Consider the following 12,391-nt stretch of genomic DNA (forward strand, 5'->3'; position numbering starts at 1 on the left):
GGCCCCAAAGCAGGCCTCCTTCAGTTCTGGGGAGCGTTCCTGGGACAGCTGCCGAGGCCGAGGACTGGACCCTACACTCCTCACAGCCGCTCAGAGTTGGGGTTGTGGAGAACACTGGGGCAGTAGATTCCCAAGGCCACCTGGGGCAGAGAGCAGGCTGGGTTGCTGGAGCCCTTCATCGCCCAAGCACCCAAGTCCAGACCTCTATCTGCACTCTTAAAAGTCCTTCAGAAATCTAACGCTCGGGGGACTTCCCTGGTTGCCCAGTGGTTAAGAATCTGCTTTGTAATGCACAGGACATGGGTTCAATCCCTGGTCAGGGAACTAAGATCCCATATGCCGTAGGGCAACTAACACTACATGCTGCAACTACTGACCTGAATGCCTAGAGCCTGAGCTCTGAAACAAGAAAAGCCACCGCAATGATACGCCCACACATGGCTACAAACAGTAGTCCCACCTACTGCAATCAGAGAAAGCCCAAGACCAGCAACAGAGACCTAGTGCAGCAAAAATAATAATAAAAAAAGTTAAAAATAAATCACATAAAATTATTTTAAAAAATCTAACTCCTGGCCCTAGGGACAGACAGACAGATGAATGGAACACTGTGCCAGACAGCACACCCTGGCAGTGACACCGAGTGAACACTGGTGGAGAATGCCAGCACCCGAGGGTGCAGAGCTGAGGGCTCAGGTATGGCAGCCAGGGGTCGCTGCCTGGGATCCCTGACCAGGCTGGGTCGTTGCCCATGAGCCACGGTACAGGATATCACAGTGCTCAGATTCCCCTCCCACGGGAAGCTCATTTCTATGTTCTACTTGAATATCAGGCCCTATCTTAGCAGAGGCGTGGGATGGACCTCAGGGCCTTATTTGCTTGTTCTCCTGAGTTCTTCTCTGTGGAGCGCTCACACACACTCACGTCCACATCTTCAAGTACCATTGCTGTATGACGATGCTCAGATGTCTGCCCCCAGATGCTTCCCCGGGTTATCTCTCCTGGGCTTGGCGCCCACATCTGACCTCCCTGCAGCCCTATTTCAGGTGTTCCCACCTTCAGATCTGTCAGAAGAGCAGAACCCCAGGAGTCTCATGCCAGCAGATGGCAAGAACATCTCCAGCCTCCGTCTGCCCCCTAGCAGTTCAGGCCCTTAGCCATCTTCCTAGCAGCATCCTCAATTGGGCCACAGGTATGCTGAGCCACAGGTTCACACAGCACAGAACCCAGAGGGCCTCTGTTCATCACCTTGCTCATAAAAGGTTGGCACACTGACTCTGTCTACTGCCTGGCAGAGTGGGTGTCCGGAAGCTGTCTTGGAAAAGAACTACCTTCCTTCTCATTTGTACAAAGATGTCACTGGGTTGAGAGGAAGTGGCTTGTTGACAAGGAGATCTCCTCAACCCTTGGGGGCAGAGCAGACCCTGGGGTGACTGGAGGGCCTGGATGGGTCACTTCTGACTGTGAACAGTCTTATGCATTTATCCGTGAGCTGTACAAATATTTTCTGTGTGTGCATGACATCAAGAAGATTGGGCAATTCTGACCTTGCTAACAACAATAGCTCTCTTTGTTTCTGGTGCCTTTCGTTAGCATATGAACAAGCTCAGGTTTCTCCCACAGGCACCAAACCTTTAAGACCATGTACCTGCCCCCGCTTCTGCCCACAGGCCGCTGTTCAGAAGCAGCACCAGGCTGCTCTCCAAGACAGGATCCAGTAGGACCAAGGCCCAGTCATGGGGACAGTCTCAATGAGTCCAGTAACCACCTCCCTCCTGAATCTCGAAGTCACACTTACACCCAGGACACCTCCCCTCATTGTATGTAATTACACATTACCTGACAATTCAGTTCTTCAGTTCTTCCCACAAAGAGGCTTCATGGGTCAAACTGACCACAGACTCCAGCATTAGTTACCAAAAAAAAAAAAAAAATAGTCAAAGGCAAGCAGGAATTAAATGGAATATCCAGCACCAGGAAGAGTGCAGTCAACATATGAACACAATAGAGCACTACATCACCATTTAAAAAGAGAGCATGACTGTGACTATATAAATACTGCGCCCTGCAGAGCCAAGAAATGCACTGGGGTTCTATTTCCTTCTGTACAGTTCAAAGTCAGGAGTCAAGCACTCCTCAGAGGGAAAAGTTCCCAGCATCCAGGTCAAACAGCAGCTTCTTGGGACTTCCCTGGTGGTCCAGGGACTAAGACTGTGTGCTCCTAATGCATGGACTTGGGTTTGATCGCTGGTTGGGGAACTAAGATCCTAAGTCGCTTCAGTCATGTCCGACTATTTGTGACCCTATGAACTGTAGCCTGCCAGGCTCCTTTGTCCATGGGATTCTTCAGGCAAGAATACTGGAGTGGGTTGCCATTTCCTCCTCCAGGGGATCTCCCTGACCCAGGGATCAAACCTGCGTCTCCCGTGGCTCCTGCATTGCAGGCAGATTCTTTGCTGCTGAGCTACTGAGGAGGCCCCAACTAAGAGTTCACATGCTTCAGCTAAAGATCCTAAAGCTAAGGCTGGGAACAGCCAAATAAATAAGTAAATTTATTTTTTAAAGAGAAGCATTTCCTTGCCAGCATGCTCCCCACTGTTCAAGGCAGGTGGTATCTCAGTGTGCTTCACATTTGGATCACAACATGCTCGCAATTGTTTTTTATTTTTTGTGGAGTTTTTCTACTGCCTTCTTTTTCCTATTGAGAAAAGAAACAGCCCATCTTCCTATAACCCTCGTGTCTTCCAGCTTCTTGTTCTCTCTGAACGTTTCCTGGAACCCATTCCAGTCTCTGTCCTGGAGATATTATTCTTGGAGCCAATGGCTTCCAGTTCTAATTTGGACTGGGTGCTTCTGAGGCCCACTCACAGCCGTCTGTCTGGAAGTTCTTTTCTTCAGGCTCCTGGAAGCCATCCATTCTCTTTCTGCCCCCAGCTGCCTCCTTACTAGGCTTCACCCTTGTATGGCTGGCACAGACCATCAGAATGAATGGGAATAAACCTTAAGTCCTTGTATACCTATAACTGACTTCACTCTCCCCTGACACTGGATGAGACTGGCTCAGTGTATTTGCTTCCTGGGGCTGCAAACTACAACTAACTGGGTGGCTTAAAAGTACAGGGTCTTGGGACTTCCTTGGTGGCACAATAGATAAGAATTTGCCTGTCAATACAGGGGACAAGGGTTTGATCCCTGGTCCAGGAAGATACCACACACTGAGGAGCAACTAAACCTGTGTGCCACAACTACTGAAGCCCACCTGCCCCAGTGCCCACACTCCACAACAAGGGAAGCCACTGCAATGAGAAGCCCATACACTGCAGCAAGGAGTGGCCCCCACTCGCCGCAACCAGAGAAAGCCTGCACGCAGCAGCGAAGACCAACCAAGACCAAGACCAAAAGAAAAAACTACAGCATTTGGGAACTTCTCTGGTGGTCCAGTGGCTGGGACTCCGTGCTCCCAATGCAGGGGTCTGGGGGTTCGATCCCTGGTCAGGGCACTAGATTCCACTGCTGCTGCTGCTAAGTCACTTCAGTCGTGTCCGACTCTGTGCGACCCCATAGACGGCAGCTCAACAGGCTCCCCTGTCCCTGGGATTCTCCAGGCAAGAACACTGGAGTGGGTTGCCATTTCCTTCTCCAATGCATGAAAGTGAAAAGTGAAAGTGAAGTTGCTCAGTCATGTCCGACTCTTAGCGACCCTATGGACTGCAGCCCACCAGGCTCCTCCGTCAATGGGATTTTCCAGGCAAGAGTACTGGAGTGGGGTGCCATTGCCTTCTCCAGATTCCACTAGATTGCCGAATTGATGCTTTTGAACTGTGGTGTTGGAGAAGACTCTTGAGAGTCCCTTGGACTGCAAGGAGATCCAACCAGTCCATTCTGAAGGAGATCAGCCCTGGGATTTCTTTGGAAGGAATGATGCTAAAGCTGAAACTCCAGTACTTTGGCCACCTCATGCGAAGAGTTGACTCATTGGAAAAGACTCTGATGCTGGGAGGGATTGGTGGCAGGAGGAGAAGGGGACGACAGAGGATGAGATGGCTGGGTGGCATCACTGACTTGATGGATGTGAGTCTGGGTGAACTCTGGGAGTTGGTGATGGACAGGGAGGCCTGGCGTGCTGCGATTCATGGGGTCGCAAAGAGTCGGACACGACTGAGCAACTGAACTGAACTGAAGAGTTTGCACGCTGCAACTAAAGATCAAAGATCCTGCATGCTACAACTAAGACCCGGCGCAGCCAAATAAATAAATATTTCTTAAAAACTAAAGGATCTTATCATCTCCCAGCTTGGAGGTAGGAAGTCCAAAATCACCTTCACTGCTAAAACCAAGGTGTGAGGAGGCTCTCTTCACAGGCTCCAGGGGAGAATCCGAACGCCTGGCCTTCTCTAGCTGCTAGGGCTACCATGACCTGTCCCTCCACCTTCAGATCTCCCTCTGCTGAGCTCACGGCCCCATCTCTCTTCTGTGTGCAGTAAAATCTCTTGTGGCCTCTCCCTCATAAGGATGCGTGTGATTGCATCAGGCTCACAGGGATAATCCACACTGAGCTCCTCATCTCAAGACCCTTCCATTAATGGCCTCCAGAGACCCTTTCATTAGGTAACACTACAGGTTCCAGTGATCAGGGCCTGACATCTGCGGGAGACAGTGGATACAAAATTTTTTTTTCAATGGTGAAAAAATTATTCTCCCTCAGAGCCTTGAAGGCCCAGCTTTACTATCTATTGTCCTGTGCCCACGTTGTCTGATTAGACATTTATTTTGCTGGCTCTTCCTCTTTCTGGCTCCTCAGTGAGAGCACTCCACGTTCCCTCCCTAGCTGACCTAACCAATGCCATCCATTGACCCCAGATCCACGCAGGACCAAGGAAGGCTTTATTCCTTTTTTTTTTTATATTAGAAGATAACTGCTTTACAGTGTTGGTTTCTGCTGTACAATAACGTGAATCAGCCACAAGCTACACATACGTCCCCCCTCTCTGGCGCCTCCCTCCCAACCCTACCCATCCCACCCCTCCAGGTGCAAGGCTTTATTCTATTGATAGAATGCCAGTACCCACACCCCAGCCTTGCCTCTGCCAACGAAGTCCACCTGTCCTCATCTTCTCCTGAGACCGTCCATTAAAGTTTTAGCTTTTAGGACTTTCCAGGTGGTCCAGTGGTTAAGACTCTGAGCTTCTAATGCAGGAGGTGCAGTTCAATCCTTGGTTGAGGAACTGAGTTCCCAAATGTCTTGAGGCCAAAACAACCCAAAACATTAAAAAAAACTTTTTTAAAGCAATATTGTAACAAATTCAATAAAGACATTAAAAATGGTCTATATGAAAAAAAATCAAAAGAAAAAAAAAAAAAAGGAAAAACATCCCAGCTTTCAGCACCATGTCTCGTTCCTGCTCTGGGATGGACTCACAGGCTTGGTCAGGAGGCTCTCTGGGGTTCTGCGGGGCAGATCGGCCCCTCTTCTTGGGCCCACTGGGCTCTGGGTGTCTCTACAACATTTGTAACATGGCCATGCCTCTACCTGCCTTCTATCACCCAGAAATTTGTTCCGGTCTCTCAGCTGCTGATCATTCCCTCCCATTCACTTCACTGTCATAGGATTATACTTTTAATAATCTCTTTATTATCATTTTAATGGGTTCTGGGGAGGAAAGGTAGAAAGAAGCACTGTGCTGAGTCCTCCATCTTGAACTCTATGTTAATCTCATTAATTTTTCAGTTATAACTTGCATATGCTTAAAAGATAACAGACGGTCTCTTCTAAGCCCCTTGTCCTCAGGCTCTTACAGGAGGGAAGTGAGGGTGGTGATGGCAAGGGTCAGGCTGGCGTCCCAGCTTGTCACCTCCCACCCGCCTCCAATACACACAGACCCTCCTTGTCGGAGCACCACTGCGCCTGACACAGATCTGCCAGCGTGAGTTACAGGACTGGCGACCTGTATGCAGGTTTCCTCTTTCCAGGAATTTTTTTTTTTTTTAAAGCAAATTACTTCTGTGACCTTCCCTGTAAGGCTCGCATACATGCACCAGGACACTAAATGAAGAGAAGGGACAACTTTAGATGGGGATCATCTTTTGCAGTTTCCATCAGCCCAAGGGGACCTTTTTTACTCAAAAGCAGAGCTGGCATGATACATCCCTGCCTTACAAAGCCTCAAGTTTAAAAATAAACACGGGCATTTGAAGGAGCACAGAAATAGTTTGTGCCCGCAGCTCCACAGACCCCCCAGCCCTAGATGTCTGCTGGCCCAGGAGGAGCTGAGGCCATGTTCAAAGTCAGCCCTGAGGACCTCAAACGAGCGATACGTGAGTCAAGAAAGCCTTTTCGTGCTGGATTCTCTTGTACTACACGGAGTCAGCTGCACTCCATTCAGACTAAGCACAGGTGGCCGCCCTGCCTGGCTCTTCACACAGGGGCTGTGAAGGCAGTGTGCTGCGTCCCACCAGGGCCCAAACCCACGACCTCAGCTGGCCTCTGTCTCCTCCTCCCCATCAATCCCTGTGCCAGCCTACAGGACTAACAAAACAGAAGCTTCTGCTTGTCCCTCCCTGTGCCTTCTCCCTGGAATGCCTCTTATTCATGGCCATCCCCCCACCACTTAGGCCACCCCCACTAGTCAGAACCCTGTCACCTTTCAAAGCAAAGCGCAACTGGTCGCCTCTTCTGTCAGGGGCACCCGGGTCCACTGCCAGCCCGGAGTCCCTCCCTGGAGCCCAGCTTTCTGGGTCTCCCTTGTGGCCCTCACGTGGTTCTGCTTTGTCTCTGGTGGCTGCAGGTGTGCTGTACCCCCCACATTGGACTGTGAGCCCCCTTGACCAGGAATCAGGTTATTTCCAGAACCCCTGTAGACCCTGGTAGAGGAGGTACCTGAAGTTGTGGCCCAAATTTTCACTGAACCCATGTCACAGAGGGCCCGCCGTGTCTGGCCGCTGGCTGGCGAGCATGACCCTATGAAATTCCACAGGGCAGAGAAGCAGATCGCTTCTGGACAGCAGTGAGACCCCCTCCCCACAGGAGAACTGCTAGGGACTGTCTTCCTCCCAGCACACACACACACACAAGTGCACATGTACACGGTGCATGCACACATACGCACACACACAGAGGTGTGCAGCAAGGCACTGACCCTCTCGCTCCAGGCTGCACCAGGTCAGCAGAAGGCCCAGCCTGTGGCTCCCACCAGCAACTCTGTCCTTTATCCCAGGTGCTGTGCAGATGACCTTTCCAGGCGCCCTGCCTGGCCAGAAAGCACAGCCCTACTGGGGTAAGTGCAAGGGCCAGGACTACATCTGATGTGCTGTGTCACACCCAGAGCCTGGCACCCAGAAAACATGCCTTAACTCATTACTGACCAGGGGAAACTAAGGCCTATGGCTGGCGGTTTTTATTTTGGCCAGCCAAAATATTAATTCTGTTATTTCACCAACACTTTGCAGGCTAGTACATTCAAAAGTTATACCTGAGACACCTGTAAAGTCTAATTTTTGTGAAATGTTGTCTTCGATTGTAGAGGCAAAGGAGCCATCTCTAGCACTGTTTCATGTTCACTGTCCATATCAGAATCAATCGCTAAGGTAAGTTTTGTCTTTTTGTTGGTCTAATATTCTCATCATCTGAATAACTGTATTCTGAAGAACTATCATCTTCTGAGGCACTAGTATATATACATCACTTGGACAATCAGAGAAAATACCTGCATAAAATTCGCTGAAAGTTTTTCTTCACTCAAAATTTCATGATGCATCATTTTTTAAAATTTTATGATAATAAACTTGCATTTTAATCTACATGAGGTTGGAATGAAAACCTGACACAGCAAAATGTGAATGATAATGACAATCATGAGATATATGATGAACCCTCGATCAACTTTAAGCTCTAACAAGTTCACACAGTGATGTTAATCATATCACCCTCTAAAAACATATTAATATATCTCTGGTCAATAATGTGTAAACAAATGGATGAGGGACTTCCCTGGCAGTCCAGTGGTTAGGACTTAGCATTTTCACTGCCATAGCCCAGGCAGTGAAAACAAACAAACAAACAAACAAAAAAACAGAAAGGGCTGAGAGAGAAGGTACACAGAGACAGAGAACAAAAGCGTTGGAGCAAACAGTCAAGTTCCACTTATACTTCTTCAGGTTTGGAAGGGAATGTACAGAGCGTTGGTGGGTCTTCAGTAGACAGAAAGAAGTGACTGTTAGAAGAACGACGTGTTTTCCTATCCCTCTGTGCTCTGCTCTGATGAATCAGATGGGCGCAATTTATCAGACTGGATCTTCTACAGGTTCTTCCCCTTTTTGGAAAAAGTCTGATACTCGACTTCCAGCAGAAACAGGCAGCCAGCAGGTGTCTAGACAGTTGGGGCCTACGTGTGCCCAGAGTCTGGCCCAGAACAGCCGTACTACTTCCCATGTGCCAAGGACACACTGCCCGTCCCCTCTGAAGGCCCAGATGGCCTGTGTGTAGACCTCTCCCTGCTCCATTTTTATCCACTTCAGGATTCCATCCTCAGATCTGCAGGCGTCCGTGCACATTCATGGGCTTCCCAGGTGGTAAAGAACCTGTCTGCCAATGCAGGAGACACAAGAGACACAGGTTCAATCCCTGGGTCAGGAAGATCTCCTGGAGGAGGGCATGACAACCCACTGCAGTAATTGTTGCCTGGGAAATCCATGGACAGAGGAGCCTGGCAGTCTACAATCCATGGGGTTGCAAAGAGTTGGACACGACTGAAATGACTTAGCACAGCACACAAGCACATTCACATCTTTAGTGCAATTCGTGTTCCTCTCCTAAAGGATCTGGCTTTTAAATAGGAGATACCTTTCCGTGTCCTGCAGCAATGCTGAGATCCACACCACCAGCAGTATCAGAAGTACCTCGGAAAAGGTATTTCCCAGAGGTTCTGGTGTGTATTGATCATCTGTGGTTGTCTGGCACTGTTCTGGGCACTGACAAACACAGCTCACCTCCTTTTCCCAACAACCTTGACAGTCAGTGCCTGTGTCTTCATTTTAACAGAGGAAAACAGGAAGAAAAGATGAAGTAACTTACTCAAGGGCACATACAGCTATAAGCTGGGAGTCACCTGGAACATCTAAGCCCAACACGCCCCTCTGGATCCCTTCCCGAGTGCATGCCCAGTGAGGCCCTGCACCTGTGTTCCCTGACCCTCCTACCCAGGCCACCATGTTAAGGCAGAAGCCTTCTTGAGGGCCTTGATGGGTCTCTGGGCAAATACATTCATCCTTATACATCTCTCTTTTTAAAAAATATTCATGTATGTATGTATTGTTCCTTGGAAGAAAAGCTATGACAAAACTAGACAGTGTATTAAAAAGCAGAGACATTACTTTTCTAACAAAGGTCCCTATAGTCAAAGCTATGATTTTTCCAGTAGTCATGAATGGATATGAGATTTGGACCATAAAGAAGGCTGAATACTGAAGAATTGGTGCTTTTGAACTGTGGTGCTAGAGAAGACTTCTGAGAGTCCACTGGACAACAAGGAGATCAAACCAGTTAATCCTAAAGGAACTCAACCCTGAACATTCATTGGAAGGACTGATGCTGAAGCTGAAGCTCCAATACTTTGACCACCTGATGTGAATAGCCAACTCATTGGAAAAGATCCTGATGCTGCGAAAGACTGAGGGCAGGAGGAAAAGAGCAACAGAGAATGAGATGGTTGGATGGCATCACCAACTCAGTGGACATGAGTTTGAGCAGACTCCGGCAGTTGGTGAAGGACAGAGAAGCCTGGGGTGCTACAGTCCACAGGGTTGCAAAGAGTCAAGACACGACTGAGCAACTGAATGACAACAATCACGTAGTTGGGTCCCCATACTTAGGTGCTTTCCAAAAGTCACCTTCTCAACCTAACAAGACACTTTTAGAGCTCTCTTCACAGGAATTTCCAAGGGTTTCAGGAGCTCTGTGACAGGAACAGGACGAAGACCAATTATCTACTTCTTATCATAAATCACAATATCACAGGAGCCTTGCTGAGCCTCTCTCTTCCCGGCCAGACACCCCTATGATCCACCCTCAGGGGACCCGGCACCTCTCCTGCAGGCATTTTTCACAGCTGATCACCAGCTCCTTGTTGCCTACTCCAGGTGATTCTCTTCCCTCTTCCCTCCAACTCCCCAGTCTTCAATCTCTTGTCATCAGGCCCTGTCATCCTCTACCCTTCACTGCTGCTGTCAAACACCATCCTCCGTGTCACTCCTCCTCATTTCTTGATGATTTTAGCTCCTGGATAACCGGCCATCTCTCCTACACGACTCCTGTCCTGATTCTCAGTCACTTCAATACACACACACATACACATGATCCCTCCAACTGGCCTGCCAGTTGCTTGCACTGCCTTCAGCCCCTCCAACTCCTTGTCAAGACCTGACAGTTATCACTAACTCCAAACCCATCTATAATCTTCATTTCATGCACCCCACTCTCTGCAACTGGCACCCACTCACCCACCCCACCCAGTTACTACTCCCAATCATCTTTCCCTGCTCTATTGCTCACAGTATTTATCACCTCTAATATGCTACATAATTTACTTGTTTTCATTTGATTTATCATGCATCTCATTCGAATGCAAGGGCCAGTAAGGCAGAGACTTTTGTCTTTCTGGTTCCTGCATGTAGCACCACAAGTAGAACCTGGTACACCAGAAACTCACAAACTTACTGAATGAATGAATGAATTTTAATCATTTGTGTAATTATTCAATATCCATTTCCTCTGCTATACTGTAAGCTTTACAAGGACAAAGGCCAAGATCCATCTTAGTCACCCCTGGAAGCACTCAGTAAATATTACTTAATTGAGGAAATGGAGGAGCAAAGTTCAGATTTAAGAAATCCATTGCTGGGCTAAATTGGCTGCTTGCAAGGGTCACCTCCTCCCGGACTGCCCGGATCTGGCTCTGTCCCCACTGACTGGCACCTGAATACAGGTGACCTAAATAAAGCTGTTGATTCTGATAAGCCCAAGCACGAAGCATCAGAAGCCCTCAGACACAGAGATCTGAGCGCATACAGCGCTTTCTGATGCCACTGTGCAAATATTTGATCCCGTGGATGGAGGGGGGGCACTCACTTTACCTGTCATCAAGAATAGTTTCAGTGGCTACCTGAAAAACTTCATTCCAAAAGCATGATGGAGAGGACCTTCAATCATGAACTTCCTCTCAGGAAAAAACAGTTAACAAGATCCTAACTGGGTTTTTTAAAAAGTGTTTTTATTTATTTTGGCTGCCCTGTGTCTTACCTGTGGCATGCAGGGTATTTTAGTTGCAGCATGCAAACTCTCAGCTGTGGCATGCAGACTCTTAGTTGCAGCATATGGGAGCTAGTTCCGTGACCGGGGATCAAATCCGGGTCCCCTGCATTGGGAGCGCAGAGTCAGCCTCTGGACTGCCAGAGAAGTGTCCTATCTGGGTGTCAGATTACAACTTCAGTTTGTGACTTCCTCTTCAAGCTGTACTCATGGCTCACTAGGTTAGTTTTGCCATTCATGGGTAAGAGATTTGCTCCAGGAAAAAAGACACATAAATAAACCAAGCACTTTTTGTAAAAGGCACAAAGAGAACCAAATTTCACTACTTCAGACTTAGTCTGACCTCTCACCCAGGATGGAGGAGCTTGAAAATCCCCTTCTTCTACAGAGATAAAGTGCTGCCAGGGAAACCAGTCCTGAAAATCACATCATTCAAGTACCTTGCTTCTCAGGTTCCTGACAGGCGGGTCCTTCAATTCCAGTCAGGAGAACCTCAGCTGCAACAAAGCAGCCACAACACCTGGGGAAACAGAAGTTCTTGTGCATCTCTGAGACAAGCAATGCAGGCAATCAACTAAGACCTGAACCCCTGGCAAATATGAGAAAGATCCTGATTCACAGCCAAAAAGCAGGTAAGAACAGTGTGGGCTTTGGTGATCTTACCACCCTGCCCTGTGTCAAGATTAATATCAAAGTAAGTCATCAGATACAGACCCAGCCTAACAGGTTTACTTATTGGGGACTTGGACTCCTATTACGTGATCTGAACAACGTCTTAATAGATGTCGATTGCAACATACAACTCAACAAGGGTGAAGAATTAAGTCATTCTGAGAACCTCTACTGAGATCTGAGGAAAAGGGCCAAGAGAAACTGGGAGAGAAGGATGAGAAAAGGAAGACCAAGGAATGGCTCAGTAGATTCAGGGTGAAAGACATCTGTAGAAAACTTGGCTGTGTTCTGGTGGTGACGACTTCCCCACCAGAATGTGCCTTTCACAAACGATCCCCTCCATCCCTCTCCAGAAGAGGAGAAGAGGACACATAAGAAGCGCCTGGTGTGGAGCCCCAGTTCCCATCTCATGGATGT

General features: G+C 48.4%; 1 protein-coding gene across 4 annotated transcripts in view; it reads right to left on the reverse strand.

Annotated features, from left to right (window-relative positions):
- Positions 1–12,391, reverse strand: part of HOMER2 (homer scaffold protein 2) — a 136,791-nt gene that overhangs the window by 65,909 nt on the left and 58,491 nt on the right. Inside the window, exon 1 of one of the 4 annotated variants that reach the window (XM_070358371.1) lies at positions 1,840–4,901. The exons of the other annotated variants lie outside the window; for them this stretch is intronic. The gene's annotated coding sequence lies outside the window, so the exon portion shown is untranslated. Of the gene's footprint in view, positions 1–1,839; positions 4,902–12,391 lie in introns of those variants that run through there. 4 annotated transcript variants of the gene reach the window in all.

This window comes from Bos mutus, chromosome 21 (assembly GCF_027580195.1).
Source record: "Bos mutus isolate GX-2022 chromosome 21, NWIPB_WYAK_1.1, whole genome shotgun sequence".
Taxonomy (NCBI): domain Eukaryota; kingdom Metazoa; phylum Chordata; class Mammalia; order Artiodactyla; family Bovidae; genus Bos; species Bos mutus.